Below are 17,575 nucleotides of genomic sequence, written 5' to 3'. Positions count from 1 at the left end.
TTGGTGGCGGGGGGGGGAAAGAGGTCCTCGAAGTTGGCGGCTTGGAGGGGGGGAATTTGTAAGATCTTGGTCTCCCCCTGGTGTGGCTTAGAAAATGAAAATGAAATTGGTGGTTATACAGTCGAGACGACTGGGGCCGTGGGATTTTGGCGGATATTGGCCGGGCGAGTCTTTTAAGCGTCTCTGAGCTGGTGCCTAGCGGCTAGAGGCAAGGACACGACCTGGAGGCCAAATTATGGAGATCGGACATGAGTTGGTTAATTCTTGGGGCTTCGAGAACAGCCTTCCCTGGGGTTTAATGTTAAGAAATTAAACTGTTATGTTTGAATGTTAATAAAAAGGCTGCTGTGGCCAATTTATCCAAACAAACGTTTGATGTGTAGTCATTGGGGTATGGGTTAAAAGAGTGCGGGGAACAGGTGGTTTGAAGAGATTAAGGTTTATGGTCATTTTTTAAGTGAAACTCACGGGCATCACGAATACCCAATGTCATGTGATCCACGGAAGAGCCAAAGTTGACATTGCTGGAATAGTACGGGAGGTGAACATAAGTGATAGTATTTGAGTGGTGCAAAACATAGGGATGTTTCTTTAGTTAGTTATTTAGGAGTCATCTCCGGAGGTTGCTGTTTGGAAGTTTGTCTGGTATTTTACCTCCCTTTTAGTCTGCTTCTTACTTTATATACCATTCCATAGGCAGGGTGCGCTGAGCGTGATTGCTGTTCTCTTTTAGCCTTATTTGTTTCCCTTTGTGTCTCAGGACTAACTAGCATTCCTGCTGTCCAACGCACTAGACAGGGCTGTGCTTAGGGCAAGACATGGATTAGGAACGTGTTCACCGCACGGGGTGAAAGAACCCCTCTGGGGACATCAGAGAGCTCAGGGTTGCGCAGGGCAAGATTATGGGATGTCCCTCTAATCTCTCCCTAGTTGCAGTGCTTCCCTTCACATCCCTCCCACCGTACAGCTCATTGGTGGAGCTTGACACCTAGTCATGAAAACTTTAGGGGTATTCCCATCTCCAAGATCCTATCCCAATATGCAATATTTGCAATAATAATAACAATCATATTAGCATATACCTCCAATTAGAAATGTAGTATAGTCTTTCTGATGCGTTATGTCTAGTGTTGAGCAATCCAATGCAAATATCAGGTATCGGCCGATATTCGCTGTATCGGAATTCCACTACCGAGTTCCGATACTTTTGCAATATCGGATACCTTTTATCTTTTAATCTTTATTTTTTTTTTTTTTTTTTTTTATATAGCGCTAACATATTCCGCAGCGCTTTACAGTTTGCACACATTATCATCGCTGTCCCCGATGGGGCTCACAATCTAAATTCCCTATCAGTATGTCTTTGGAATGTGGGAGGAAACCGGAGTACCCGGAGGAAACCCACGCAAACACGGAGAGAACATACAAACTCTTTGCAGATGTTGTCCTGAGTGGGATTAGAACCCAGGACTCCAGCGCTGCAAGGCTGCTGTGCTAACCACTGCGCCACCGTGCTGCCACAATACCTGAATTGGAAGTTCCCATAGTGCAATGATGCACTATAATGGAGTGTGAGACTGCACGTCTGTGTGTGCGGGTGGGGTCTGTGCGTGACCGTGGGGGGTCTGTGCGGGCCTGCCAGGGGTCTGTGCGTGCCTGCCAGGGGTCTTAGAGGGCCAGCCAGGGCTCTATGCGGGCCTGCCGGGGCTTTGTGCAGGCCTGTCGGCGCTCTGTGCGGGCTTCCGGGGGTCTGTGTGGGCCTGCCGGGGCTCTGTGCGGGCTGCCAGGGGTCTGTGCAGGCTGCCGGGGGTCTGTGCAGGCCTGCCGGGGCTCTGTATGGGCTGCCGGGGATGCACACACGCACAGACCCCAGGCAGCCCGCACAGATCCCCGGCAGCCCGAACAGAGCCCCGGCAGGCCCGTACAGACCCCCTGCAGGCCCGCACAGACCCCCGGCAGCCCGCACAGACCCCCGGCAGCCTTCACAGAGCCCCAGCAGCCCGCACAGAGCCCCGGCAGCCCTCACAGAGCCCCAGCAGCCCACACAGAGCCCCGGCAGGCCCACACAGAGCCCCGGCAGGTCCACACAGACCCCCGGCAGCCCGCACAGAGCCCCGCACGTCAATGACCAGGCCAATTTTACAATTCTGACCACTGTCCCTTTATGAGGTTATAACTCTGGAACGCTTCAACGGATCCCAGTGATTCTGACATTGTTTTCTCATGACATATTGTACTTCATGATAGTGGTAAAATTTCTTTGATATTACCTGCGTTTATTTGTGAAAAAAACAGAAATTTGGCAAAAATTTTGAAAATTTTGCAATTTTTCAACTTTGAATTTTTATGCAATTAAATCACAGAGATATGTCACACAAAATACTTAATAATTAACATTTCCCACATGTCTACTTTACATCAGCACAATTTTGGAACCAAATTTTTTTTTTGTTAGGGAGTTATAAGGGTTAAAAGTTGACCAGCAATTGCTCATTTTTACAACACCATTTTATTTTAGGGACCACATCTCATTTGAAGTCATTTTGAGGGGTCTATATGATAGAAAATACCCAAGTGTGACACCATTCTAAAAACTGCACCCCTCAAGGTGCTCAAAACCACATTCAAGAAGTTTATTAACCCTTCAGGTGTTTCACAGGAATTTTTGGAATGTTTAAATAAAAATGAACATTTAACTTTTTTCACAAAAAATTTACCGTATATACTCGAGTATAAGCCGAGATTTTCAGCCCAAATTTTTGGGCTGAAAGTGCCCCCCTCGGCTTATACTCGAGTCACGGTAGCGGTGGGGTCGGCGGGTGAGGGCGCTGAGGTATACTTACCTAGTCCCAGCGATCCTCGCGCTGTCCCTGCCGTCCCACGGGCTTCGGCGCTGCAGTTTCTTCCTCTCTTCAGCGGTCACGTGGGACCGCTCATTACAGAAATGAATAAGCGGCTCCACCTCCCATAGGGGCGGAGCCGCTTATTCATTTCTCTAATCAGCGGTGCCGGTGACCGCTGATAGAGAAAGAAGCTGCGGCACCGAAGACAGGAGGGGACAGCGCGAGGATCGCCAGGACTAGGTGAGTATAGCATATTCACCTGTCCTCGTTCCAGCCGCCGGGCGCCGATCCATCTTCCCGGCCGGCGCCTCCATCTTCCCGGCGTCTCTGCTCTCTGACTGTTCAGGCAGAGGGCGCGATGACGCATACAGTGTGCGCGGCGCCCTCTGCCTGATCAGTCAGAGCAGAGACGCCGGGAAGATGGAGGCGCCGGAACGAGACGCCGGGAGCTGCAATCAAGGGAGGTGAGTATGTGTTTTTTTTTCTTTATTGCGGCAGCGGCGGCACAAATTTATGTGGAACATCTATGGGGCACAGTGAACGGTGCAGAGCACCGTATAAGGCACAGCTAGGGGGCACAATGAACGGTGCAGAGCACCGTATATGGCACAGCACAGCTATGGGGCACAGTGAACGGTGCAGAGCACCGTATATGGCACAGCACAGCTATGGGGCACAGTGAACGGTGCAGAGCACCGTATATGGCACAGCACAGCTATGGGGCACAGTGAACGGTGCAGAGCACCGTATATGGCACAGCACAGCTATGGGGCACAGTGAACGGTGCAGAGCACCGTATATGGCACAGCACAGCTATGTATGGGGCACAGTGAACGGTGCAGAGCACCGTATATGGCACAGCACAGCTATGGGGCACAGTGAACGGTGCAGAGCACCGTATATGGCACAGCACAGCTATGGGGCACAGTGAACGGTGCAGAGCACCGTATATGGCACAGCACAGCTATGGGGCACAGTGAACGGTGCAGAGCACCGTATATGGCACAGCTATGGGGCACAGTGAACGGTGCAGAGCACCGTATATGGCACAGCTAGGGGGCACAATGAACGGTGCAGAGCACTATATGGTTCACACCTATGGGGAAATATGAACGGTGCAGAGCACTATATGGCACAGCTATGGGGAAATAATGATCTATTTTTATTTTTGAAATTCACCGGTAAATGCTGCATTTCCACCCTAGGCTTATACTCGAGTCAATAAGTTTTCCCAGTTTTTTGTGGCAAAATTAGGGGGGTCGGCTTATACTCGGGTCGGCTTATACTCGAGTATATACGGTACTTCAGCTCCAATTTGTTTTATTTTACCAAGGGTAACAGGAGAAAATGGACCCTAAAAGTTGTTGTACAATTTGTCCTGAGTACGCCGATACCCCATATGTGGGGGTAAACCACTGTTTGGGCGCATGACAGAGCTCGAATGCGAAGGAGGGCAATTTGACTTTTCAATGCAAAATTGACAGGAATTGAGATGGGACGCCATGTTGCGTTTGGAGCGCCCCTGATGTGCCTAAACATTGAAACCCCCCACAAGTGACACCATTTTGGAAAGTAGACCCCCTAAGGAACTTATCTAGAGGGTGGTGAGCACTTTGACCCACTAAGTGGTTCACAGAAGTTTATAATGCAGAACCGTAAAAATAAAAAATCATATTTTTTCACAAAAATTATATTTTCGCCCCCAATTTTTTATTTTCTTAAGGGTAAGAGAAGAAATTGGACCCCAAAAGTTGTACAATTTGTCCGGAGTACGCTGATACCCCATATGTGTGGGTAAACCACTGTTTTGGTGCATGGGAGAGCTCGGAAGAGAAGGAGCGCCGTTTGACTTTTCAATGCAAAATTGACAGGAATTGAGATGGGACGCCATGTCGCGTTTGGAGAGCCCCTGATGTGCCTAAACAGTGGAAACCCCCCAATTATAACTGAAACCCTAATCCAAACACACCCCTAACCCTAGTCCCAACGGTAACCCTAACCACACCTCTAACTCAGACACACCCCTAACCCTAATCCCAACCCTATTCCCAACCGTAAATGTAATCCTAATCCTAACTTTAGCCCCAACCCTAACTGTAGCCTTAACCCTAGCCCCAACCCTAACCCTAGCCCTAACCCTAGCTCCAACCCTAACCCTAGCCCTAACCCTAGCCCTAATCCTAACCCTAACCGTAGCCCTAACCCTAATGGGAAAATGGAAATAAATACATTTTTTAAATTTTTAATTTTTCCCTAACTAAGGGGGTGATGAAGGGGGGTTTGATTTACTTTTATAGCGGGTTTTTTAGCGGATTTTTATGATTGGCAGCCGTCACACACTGAAAGACGCTTTCTATTGCAAAAAATATTTTTTGCGTTACCACATTTTGAGAGCTATAATTTTTCCATATTTGAGTCCACAGAGTCATATGAGGTCTTGTTTTTTGTGGGACGAGTTGACGTTTTTATTGGTAACATTTTCGGGCACGTGACATTTTTTGATCGCTTTTTATTCCGATTTTTGTGAGGCAGAATGACCAAAAAACAGCTATTCATGAATTTCTTTTGGGGGAGGCGTTTATACCGTTCCGCGTTTGGTAAAATTGATAAAGCAGTTTTATTCTTCGGGTCAGTACGTTTACAGCGATACCTCATTTTTATCATTTTTTTATGTTTTGGCACTTTTATACGATAAAAACTATTTTAGAGAAAAAATAATTATTTTTGCATCACTTTATTCTGAGGACTACAACTTTTTTATTTTTTTGCTGATGATGCTGCATGGCAGCTCGTTTTTTGTGGGACAAGATGACGTTTTCAGCGGTACCATGGTTATTTATATCAGTCTTTTTGATTGCGTGTTATTCCACTTTTTGTTTGGCGGTATGATAATAAAGCGTTGTTTTTTGCCTCATTTTTTTTTTTTTCTTACGGTGTTTACTGAAGGGGTTAACTAGTGGGACAGTTTTATAGGTTGGGTCGTTACAGACGCGGCGATACTAAATATGTGTACTTTTATTGTTTGTTTTTTTTATTTAGATAAAGAAGTGTATTTATGGGAATATTGTTTTTCTCTTTATTTAGGATTTTTTTTTTTTAATTTTTTTTTTTACACATGTGGAAATTTTTTTAAAAACTTTTTTACTTTGTCCCAGGGGGGACATCACACATCGATGATCTGACAGTTTGCACAGCTGATCTGAGAGCAGTGCAGGCTGCTTCACAGTGCCTGTTCTGAGCAGGCTCTGTGAAGCCACCTCCCTCCCTGCAGGACCCGGATGCCGCGGCCATTTTGGATCCGGGCCTGCAGCGAGGAAGGAGGTAGGAGACCCTCGGAGCAACGCGATCACATCGCGTTGCTGCGGGGGTCTCAGGGAAGCCCGCAGGGAGCCCCCTCTCTGCGCGATGCTACCCTATACCGCCGGCACACCGCGATCATGTTTGATCGCGGTGTGCCGGGGGTTAATGTGCCGGGGGCGGTCCGTGACCACTCCTGGTACATAGTGCCGGATGTCAGCTGCGATAGGCAGCTGACACCCGGCCACGATCGGTTGCGCTCCCCCCGCGCGGCCGATCGCTATGACGTACTATCCCGTTGAGGGTCAGATAGGCCCAGGTCACCTCGACGGGATAGTACGTCAAAGGTCAGAAAGGGGTTAAGCGCAAGTCCCCTGTCCCGGTCATTTACTCATCCTCCGGCGTATTCACTATTTTGTGGCACTGCTGCAGTGCCACGGCTCAAACTTGTGAGCGCAGCTTCTGACTGGCCGGAAGTTAGAAGCTATGTCACAAGTGCTCAATGTTAGACTATGAGGCTATGTGCACACGTTGCGGATTCATGTGCAGATTTTTCCACACAGTTTTTGCAAAATCCACAGGTAAAACGTGCTGCGTTTTACTTGCGGATTTGCCGCAGACTTCCTGCGTTTTTTGTGAGGATTTTGCCTGCATTTTTACACCTGCGGATTCCTATACAGGAGCAGGTGTAAAACACTGCGGAATCCGCACAAAGAATTGACATGCTGTGGAAAATACAACGCAGCGTTTCCGCGTGGTATTTTCCACAGCATGTGTACTGCGGATTTGGTTTTCCATAGGTTTACATGGTACTGTACACTGCATGGAAAACTGCTGCAGATCCGCAGCGGCCAATCTGCACCGTGTGCACATAGCCAGAGAGTGAGAAAGAGGCCAGAACGAGGCTCCCATAGACTCACATTGATTAGTGACCTCTGCGCTGCTCCATGAAACACTGGAGCAGCAGACAGGTCACAAACTGCAGGAGACGGAGCTGAGCGGAGAGTCCGGAGACAAAAACAGATGAAGACGCCAGAAGGTGAGTATCAGACTGGGGGCAGCGGACTTGGATTTTCAGCTCCGCTCCAGCAGTGAAATAAAAAAAAAAATGCCGGAGTGATGCTGTAAATGTGATGCAGCTCTTGGTTACTGCATGTGGGCTTCGTGTACTAATACTCATAAAAGATCCAGGTGGTACACATCAAAAGCCCCCTACCCCCCATCTCCAGCCTCCCCAGACAGCAAATATTACATGTGATGAAGTACATGTAATATCATAACAAAACATTATAATATTCAGCCTCCAGTGCCCTGTCCTCCCTCCCCCATTTCAGCCCCAACAATACCCCCATCATCTCACATCCACACTCTTAGTGCCCTGTCCCACCTCACCCACCTTCAGCCCCCACAACACCCCCATGGTCTCACATTCACCCCCCAGTTCCCTGTCTCCCTTCCCCCACAATACCCCCATGGTCTCACATTCACCCCCCAGTACTCTGTCGCCCCTCACCCAGAATACCCCCATGGTCTCACATTCACCCCCTCAGTACCCTGTCCCCCCTCACCCACTTTCAGCCCCCACAATACCCCAATAGTCTCACATTCACATCGCAGTGACATACCTGAATTTAATAAACCTAAAATGTTCCATCCCACTTACTGATAAAGTTTGCAGGCAGGACCAGGAAGTGTCCAGGTGAAATGCAAGGAGTGGGCACTAGGACCCAGCGTGCCTGAGCCAATCCCAGCGTGCACAGAGTGAAGAAAACTGCAGCTGGGGAAAAGCTTCATCATCAGGTCAGAGTCAGACAGGCGAAACCATTCACTGCAGGACGGAGACTGCAGCCGGCCACTGTGCTAGTAGCCTGCAGAGTCTCCCTCAGATAGGAGCAGACATTATACTGCTCTGCTCCTATGCTGTGTTCTGCCTCGTCACAGAAGTGGCCCTGGCTCCCAGTGGGCCCCTTCATATGACAGGGCTCGGGGCGATGGCCCCCTCTGCCCCCCAGTAGCTACGCTACTGATCAGTAGGTTGTCTTTTTGAATATCCATATTGAATCAGGAGCCCCATATAATGCTCCATATAGTTTATGATGGCCCCATAAGATACTCCAAATTAAAATATGCCCCATATAATCCTGCATAAAGGTTAATAATGGTCCCATAAGATGCTCCATAGATTATGCCCCATAAAATTCTCCATACATTATGCCCCATAAGATGCTCCATAGATTATGCCTCATAAAATGCTCCATAGATTATGCCCCATAAGATGCTCCATACAGTAGATTGTGCCCCATAAAATGCTCCATAGATTATGCCCCATAAAATGCTCCATAGATTATGCCCCATAAGATGCTCCACACAGTAGATTATGCCCCATAAGACGCTCCATAGATTATGCCTCATAAAATGCTCCATAGATTATGCCCCATAAAATGCTCCATAGATTATGCCCCATAAGATGCTCCATAGATTATGCCCCATAAGATGCTCCATACAGTAGATTGTGCCCCCTAAAATGCTCCATAGATTATGCCCCATAAGATGCTCCATACATTATGCCCCATAAGATGCTCCACACAGTAGATTATGCCCCATAAAATGCTCCATAGATTATGCCCCATAAAATGCTCCATAGATTATGCCCCATAAGATGCTCCATAGATTATGCCCCATAAAATGCTCCATAGATTATGCCCCATATGCTGTTGCTGTGATTAAAAAAAAAATCACATACTCACCTCTCGTCGCTCAGGCCTCCGGCACTTACGATATTCACTTCTCCCCGTTCCACCGTTAGGTGCCGCTCTGTCTTCCGCTTCCTCCGCAGTGACTGTTCAGGCAGAGGGCGCACACTAACTACGTCACTGAACAGTCACAGCCAGAGGACGCGGAAGACGGAGCTGCACCTGGTGGTGCACCAGGTGAATATCGGAATGCTCACCCTCCCCGTTATGCTCATCTGCTCCCGGAGCAGTCCCTGCTTCTCAGTGACAGATGGTCTCCGGCAGCTTGTTCCGGTGTTTAGCTGTCACATCGTACTGCTCATTAAAGTAATGAATATGCGTCCATATTCATTTCTTTAATGAGCGGTACCACGTGACCGCTGAACACAGGAAGAGCTGTCGGCGCCTGGAGACCATCATAGATGCAGAGACACTCCGGGAGCAGGTAAGTATTATTTGACAGCTGCTGCTCCCCCTCCCCCACTGCCCCTCTGGGACAACGACTCGAGTATAAGCCAAGGGGGCACTTTCAGCACAAAAAAATGGGTTGAAAATCGCGGCTTATACTTGAGTATATTCGGGTAATTATGCCAAATAATGCCCATAGAGTGGGGTTGAGGGCCCAGATCTGCACAGGGGCCCAACAGGGAATTCCCCTGTTACCCTATGGGCCAGTCCGAGCCTGCTTACACTCAACGGTCGTTTCGCCATCGCTTCATAAAGGGACAGATACCACTAAACGGTTCAGGTGGTGTTTTAAGTAATGGTAAACTAAGGGGGTTACATCTCGACTCCTTAAGATTGACATGGCCAGACATGCATAAAAAGCATGATCTATAGAGAGAATAGCTCAGCATGTTGAATTATAATGGCCAAGGGGATAGACATTGATTGGAGCCAAGAAAGAGGAGGCACACCTCTGCTTCATTTAGGAGGGGGCTGCGGAGCCCCATTCTCAGGATTTCAGAGCCTCACTTTCGATGTCGCTCTGTAAGATTTTTTCTATCCTGTGGTTAAAGGATAACTTACTTTTTTCAAAATAACCCTTTAATGTAATGATGGATAGGAATAAAGAACTCTATTTTTCTGAGGTGTGGCTCAATTTCTGAAATCCATGCTACACATAATGTTCATAATTATGATTATTTCTAGCATCAACTGTATTTTGCAACTTGCACTTAAGAGGAATCTGTCAGTAGGCTTGTGTTGTGTAATCTGACAGCAGCAAGAGGTAGGGACAAAGACCCTGATTCCAATGATGTGTCACTTAGATTACTGCTTGCATGAGTTATGATGGTCACAATTTCCTCTGCTGCAGATCTAGCATAGCTCAGTTGTTGATATGTGTATAACCTCGCCCAGACCATAGATCTCTGTGTACATTGGACAGTGACAGAGCTGCTAATCAGGGCGGGGGTTGGACTAGCAGGCAGGAGCTAAATTGTCCTGTAAAGATAATCTCCTGCTGACCTCTATGGTTGTCAGTGCCAGATTGCTATGAGCGCCGCCCAGTGATCAGCGCTCATAGTATGTCAATAATTCAGCTACATAGAGGCAATCTGAACATCACCTCTATGTAGCAGAGCCGATTGGGCTATGGCAGCTTCTAGTCTCCCATGGAGACTATTGAAGCATGCCAAAAGTTAAAGAAAAATGTTTTAAACAATATTAAAAAAATATATAAAAGTTCAAATACCCCTTTTTGCCTCATTCAAAATAAAACAATAAAAAAAAATCAAACCTACAAATATTTGGTATCGCTGCGTTCAGAATCGCCCGATCTATCAATAAAAAAAGGATTAACCTGATCGCTAAATGGCATAATGCAATGTCACGGTGACCAAAAAAACATGTCTGCATCAAAATGGTATCATCAAAAACATCAGCTCGGCGCGCAAAAAATAAGCCCTCACCCAACCCGAGATCATGAAAAATGGAGACGCTACCTGTATCGGAAAATTGTGCATTTTTTTTTTTGTTAGTAAAGTTTGCAATTGTTTTTCAACACTTAGATAGAAGAGAACCTAGACATGTTTGGTGTCTATGAACTCGTAATGATGCGGAGAATCATAATGGCAGGTCAGGTTTAGCATTTAGTGAACCTAGCAAAAAAGCCAAACAAAAAACAAGTGTGGTATTGCATTTTGTTTTGCAATTTCACCGCACTTGGAATTTTTTTCCCGTTTTCTAGTACACGCCATGGTAAAACCAAGTACAACTCGTCCCGCAAAAAGTAAGCCCTCACTTAGCCATATTGATAGAAAAATAAAAAAAAGTTATGGCTCTGGAAAGGAGGGGAGCGAAAAACGAAAACGCAAAACCGAAAAAATCTCTGGGGGTGAAGGGGTTAAATGAACACAATTTTTGAAACATATTTTTTTTTTGTTAGGATGCCAGAAGGGTTAAAAGTTGACCAGCGATTTCTGATTTTTCAAACAAAATTTACAAAGCCATTTTTAGGGACCATCTCAGATATTGACATGATGCAGAAGTGGAGTTTTCCATGAGACCGTGGTGTGACTGTGGAAGGTTTGAGGGGTGGAGGCGGGGCAAAGGTGGAGCTTAAAGGGGGCGGAGTTTCAAGGGGGCCCAGAAAATGATACCAGTATGGGGCCCTGAAATTCCTAGCGGCAGCCCTGCAGCCAAGTCTCCAATGACCTGTCAGTGTAAGAATCCTTGTCTATGAGATCTACTTGCTTTACTAGATGTGGCCAGCAGAGGGAAGCATAACTCCAGAACAGGAGTTTGTTGCTCCATAAGAATGAGGCGGTGAAGGTGATACGTCTGGTGTAACAGACCATAGTATAACCCGAGTCCAGACTATACCGGGGGTTAATGACTATACCAGGGGTTAATGCAGCCTAGGCTTGATTATATCACTGGTATAAGCACAAGCATGCTGCGATTGTTTTTCCAATCTGAATGGGAAAATAATCGCAGATGTGAGCTGCCCCATAGTTTAACATTGGGCAGAGTGCAATCCAATTTCATCGCATGTGTCAGCGAGCCCTTACGAATCTTGGAAAATGGTGGCACAAGCAAAGGTGGTTTTTTTTTAACCCCTTAACGACCAGAGGTATTTTTGTTTTTGCATTTTCATTTTTTGCTCCCCTTCTTCCCAGAGCCATAACTTTTTTTTATTTTTCCATCAATATGGCCATGTGAGGGCTTGTTCTTTGTGGAACGAGTTGTACTTTTCAATGACGCCATTGGTTTTAACATATAGTATACTGGAAAACGGGAAAAATATTCCAAGTGAAGTGAAATTGCAAAAAAAAAGTGCAATCCCACAGTTTTTTTCTAACCATGTTCACTAAAGGCTAAAACTGACCTGCCGTTATGATTTTCCAGGTCATTACGAGTTCACAGACACCAAACATGTCTAGGTTCTTTTTTATCTAAGTGGTGAAAAAAAATTCCAAAGTTAGCTAGAAAAAAACAAATTGCTCCATTTTCCGCTACCCGTAGCGTCTCCATTTTCCATGATCTCGGGTCGGGTCAGGGCTTATTTTTTGTGCAGTGAGCTGACATTTTTAATGATACCATTTTTGGTACAGATACGATCTTTTCATCGCCTGTTACTGCATTTTAATGCAATGTTGCGGCGACCAAAAAAATGTATGTTTGATTTTATTTTTAACTGTTTTATTTTGAATGGGGCGAAAGGGGGGTGATTTGAACTTTTAGATATTTTTTATTTTTTAAATATTTTTAAAAACATTTTTTTTTTGCATGCTTCAATAGTCTCCATGGGAGACTAGAAGCTGCACTTGTCCGATCGCCTCTGCTACACACAGGTGATGATCAGTTCGCCTGTATGTAGCAGAAATGCTCACTTGTTATGACAACCATAGACGTTTGCTGGAGACCTCTGGTTGTCATGCCAACCTATCGGTGGCGCGATCACGTGATGGGGTCACCAAAGGGCAGGATTTCCGGTGCGTCTGCTGGAAGCACAAGTTAAATGTCAGAGATTGACAGCAGCATTTAACTAGTTAACAGTCACGGGTGGATGGCGAGCAGCCTGCGGGCACATGTCAGTTGTATATATCAGCTGTCATGTGCCTGGAAAGGTGTGGGCTCAGGGCCAGAGCCTGCACCAAACAGGGTAAGTCCAACTACTATTGCTTCCAATGTCGGAAAGGGGTTAATAGCGCCTGTGGTTTGTTGCAAATGCTACTTGTTTGTGGCAGGTTTTTGGAGGATGTGCGGGACTGATATAAGAAGGTCTTGGCTGAGAAGGAAAGAAGTTTTATTCTTTGATGAGCTGCAGTTCTTTGTGTCCGGTCGAGAGCTCCATTGGTAGCATATTTCATCATAGTTGTAGACCTTTCAAGGTAAATTTCAGTGGGCCGAGTGCAAGACTTTCATAAAACTCTTAATTTGAAAAAATAGTCTGGTTGTCATCGGAAACAATACTCGTCACGCAGAGGCGTAGCTAGGGTTTTGGTTCAGGGGGGCGAACCTTCTGAGTGGGCCCCTAACCAGGTAACCTTGATTATAACTGGGTGACGCACCCTAATAGTGGAGGCAGTAGAGTAGCTACCAAGGGGGCAGTGGCCCCAGGCCCGGTGCTCAGAGGGGGAGCACCCGGAGCTACGCTACTGTAACTGTATCAGCACGCGCAGAATCAATCTCCCTACTCTGCTGCTATGGGGCCCCTGAGCAGGCGGGGGGCCCAGTGCCAGCAGTGGGCCCCCCCACCTGTCATCGCAGGGTCAGCTGTACCAGCATTTAGCCGATACAGCTGACCGCAATGATGAGGGAAGGAGCGCTGCGCTCCTTCCCCCATCATCCCCCTGTCCTGACGTCAGCAGATGACCGCGCTGTTACTGAAAATAATCTCCATATAAAGACCAATATGGATATTACCGCCATATGGTCAGTGGTAGATACCAGTACTACAGAACATATAAGAGATCACAGCACAGTTACAGATGATGTCTTACCGCTGACGTTCTTTCTGATGGAATCATCCACTTTTCCCGTCTTTTCCATCTGGCCCAGACCGACATGACAACTTCTTCCACCCAGGACTCGGCTGCAGAGAATACAACAAAGACACATTTCCCGTCTCATATTTTCAGCCCCATGATCATCTATTCCCAGCCTGCACAAACTCCTCATCCTGCTGATAACCCAATACTGAGCCGCTGCTGCCGTATGTGTCACTATTACTGCACCTGATACCCCAATACTGAGCCGCTGCTGCCGTATGTGTCCCTATTACTGCCCCTGATACCCCAATACTGATCCGCTGCTGCCGTATGTGTCCCTATGGCCGGCTTCACACTTGCGAGTTTTACGGACGTAAGAGCGCAGAAACTACGTCCGTAAAACTCGCAAAAAATACGGCACAATTATTCTCTATGCCCCTGCTCCTATCTGCCGTATTAAACTGATCCGTATTATACGGCTTTCTACGGCCGTAGAAAATCGCAGCATGCTGCGTTTGTCACCGTATTGCGCAAATAAAACGTCAATGAAAGTCAATGGAAGCCCCAAAAATACGGATCACACACGGACCAGCAGTGTGACTTGCGAGGAATACGCAGCGGTGTTAGGCCGGCGTCACACACAGCGTAAAACAATACGGTCCGTATATTACGGCCGTAATACGCTGAAAAGTCCCCAAAATAGTGGTCCGTAGCTCCTCTGTAGGCAGGGTGTGTCACCGTTTTTTGCGCATGGCATCCTCCGTATGTAATCCGTATGGCAGCCGTAATGCGTGTTTTTATCGCAGGCTTGCAAAACCGACATACCGCTATACAAGGGATCCATGTGTAAAAAAAAACAAAAACATATATACTGTATATATATATATATATATATATATATATATATATATATATATATATATATATATATATATATATATATGTCAGGGAGACACATATATGTATATATATTATTACTTCATACAGCGCGAGATAGCAGAAAGCCGGTAATTCAATTACCGGCTTTTGCTTTCTCCTTCCTAAACCCGACATGATATGAGACCTGGTTTACATACAGTAAACCATCTCATATCACCATTTTTTTTGCATATTCCACACTACTAATGTCAGTAGTGTGCCCTCTGCTGGCTGTTCCTAGATTGTGGGAACTTTCCTAGAAAACTCCCTTGCTCGAGATCATAAGAGGGCGCCCTCTGCTGGTTGTCCTCATATGAACTCGAGCCTGGGAGCTTTCTAGGAAAGTTCCCACGATCTAGGAACAGCCAGCAGAGGGCGCCTCACCGCAAATGAAGCTAAATATAGATCATTGACCTATCTTTAGCTTCATTCTCTGGGGTTTTGCAGAAATGAGCATCCTGCATTAGCGGAGCTCGTGTCTGCAAAATATTTTAACCCCTTCAGATGGATCTACATCGTTGGACGTGCCAGATCCTCGGAAGGTATGTATATTGTTGGTTTATTATTTTTTTTTTATTTACAGATCGCGGGCCTTCAGTGAGTGGATTGAGAGTAGAATAAATTAATACAACAGCCTTTGTGATTTTTTCAATAAATTATTTTTTAATAATGTGTGTGTATTTTTTTTAACCCTTTCCTAGTATTGGATTAATAATGGATAGGTGTCATAATTGACGCCTCTCCATTATTAATTAGGCTTAATGTCACCTTACAATAGCAAGGTGGCATTAACCCTTCATTACCCCATATCCCACCGCTACACGGGAATGGGAAGAGAGTGGCCAAGTGCCAGAATAGGCGCATCTTCCAGATGTGCCTGTTCTGGGGTGGCTGGGGGCAGATGTTTTTAGCCAGGGGGGGGGCCAATAACCGTGGACCCTCTCCAGGCTATTAATATCTGCCCTCAGTCACTGGCTTTACTACTCTGGCGGAGAAAATTGTGCGGGAGCCCACGCCAATTTTTTACGCCATTTAACCCCTTATTTTACTAGCTAGAACAGCCAAATTTTGCATATACACACTACTGACATTAGTAGTGTGGAATATGCAAAAAAAATGGTGATATGAGATGGTTTACTGTATGTAAACCAGGTCTCATATCATGTCGGGTTTAGGAAGGAGAAAGCAAAAGCCGGTAATTGAATTACCGGCTTTTCTCTCTAACAGCGCTGCGTATTCCTCGCAAGTCACACTGCTGGTCTGTGTGTGATCCGTATTTTTGGGGCTTCCATTGACTTTCATTGACGTTTTATTTGCGCAATACGGTGACAAACGCAGCATGCTGCGATTTTCTACGGCCGTAGAAAGCCGTATAATACGGATCAGTTTAATACGGCAGATAGGAGCAGGGGCATAGAGAATAATTGTGCCGTATTTTTTGCAAGTTTTACGGACGTAGTTTCTGCGCTCTTACATCCGTAAAACTCGCAAGTGTGACGCCGGCCTTAGAGAGAAAAGCCGGTAATTCAATTACCGGCTTTTGCTTTCTCCTTCCTAAACCCGACATGATATGAGACCTGGTTTACATACAGTAAACCATCTCATATCACCATTTTTTTTGCATATTCCACACTACTAATGTCAGTAGTGTGTATGTGCAAAATTTGGCTGTTCTAGCTAGTAAAATAAGGGGTTAAATGGCGGAAAAAATTGGCGTGGGCTCCCGCACAATTTTCTCCGCCAGAGTAGTAAAGCCAGTGACTGAGGGCAGATATTAATAGCCTGGAGAGGGTCCACGGTTATTGGCCCCCCCCTGGCTAAAAACATCTGCCCCCAGCCACCCCAGAACAGGCACATCTGGAAGATGCACCTATTCTGGCACTTGGCCACTCTCTTCCCATTCCCGTGTAGCGGTGGGATATGGGGTAATGAAGGGTTAATGCCACCTTGCTATTGTAAGGTGACATTAAGCCTAATTTATAATGGAGAGGCGTCAATTATGACACCTATCCATTATTAATCCAATACTAGTAAAGGGTTAAAAAAAAAACACACACACATTATTAAAAAATAATTTATTGAAAAAATCACAAAGGCTGTTGTATTATTTTATTCTACTCTCAATCCACTCACTGAAGACCCTCGATCTGTAAATTAAAAAAAAATAATAAACCAACAATATCCTTACCTTCCGAGGATCTGTAAGGTCCAACGATGTAGATCCATCTGAAGGGGTTAAAATATTTTGCAGACACGAGCTCCGCTAATGCAGGCTGCTCATGTCTGCAATACCCCGGCGAATGAAGCTAAATATAGGTCAATGACCTATATTTAGCTTCATTTGCGGTGAGGCGCCCTCTGCTGGCTGTTCCTAGATCGTGGGAACTTACCTAGAAAGCTCCCTTGCTCGAGTTCATATGAGGACAACCAGCAGAGGGCGCCCTCTTATGATCTCTTTCTAGGAAAGTTCCCACGATCTAGGAACAGCCAGCAGAGGGCGCCTCACCGCAAATGAAGCTAAATATAGGTCAATGACCTACTTTACCTTCATTCTCCGGGGTATTGCAGAAATGAGCAGCCTGCATTAGCAAAGCTCGTGTCTGCAAAATATTTTAACCCCTTCAGATGGATCTACATCGTTGGACCTTACAGATCCTCGGAAGGTAAGTATATTGTTGGTTTATTATTTTTTTTTAATTTACAGATCGAGGGTCTTCAGTGAGTGGATTGAGAGTAGAATAAATTAATACAACAGCCTTTGTGATTTTTTTCAATAAATTATTTTTTAATAATGTGTGTGTGTTTTTTTTTTTTAACCCTTTACTAGTATTGGATTAATAATGGATAG

This window comes from Ranitomeya imitator, chromosome 6 (assembly GCF_032444005.1).
Source record: "Ranitomeya imitator isolate aRanImi1 chromosome 6, aRanImi1.pri, whole genome shotgun sequence".
Lineage (NCBI taxonomy): Eukaryota > Metazoa > Chordata > Amphibia > Anura > Dendrobatidae > Ranitomeya > Ranitomeya imitator.
Note: the sequence above shows the minus strand (reverse complement) of the source record.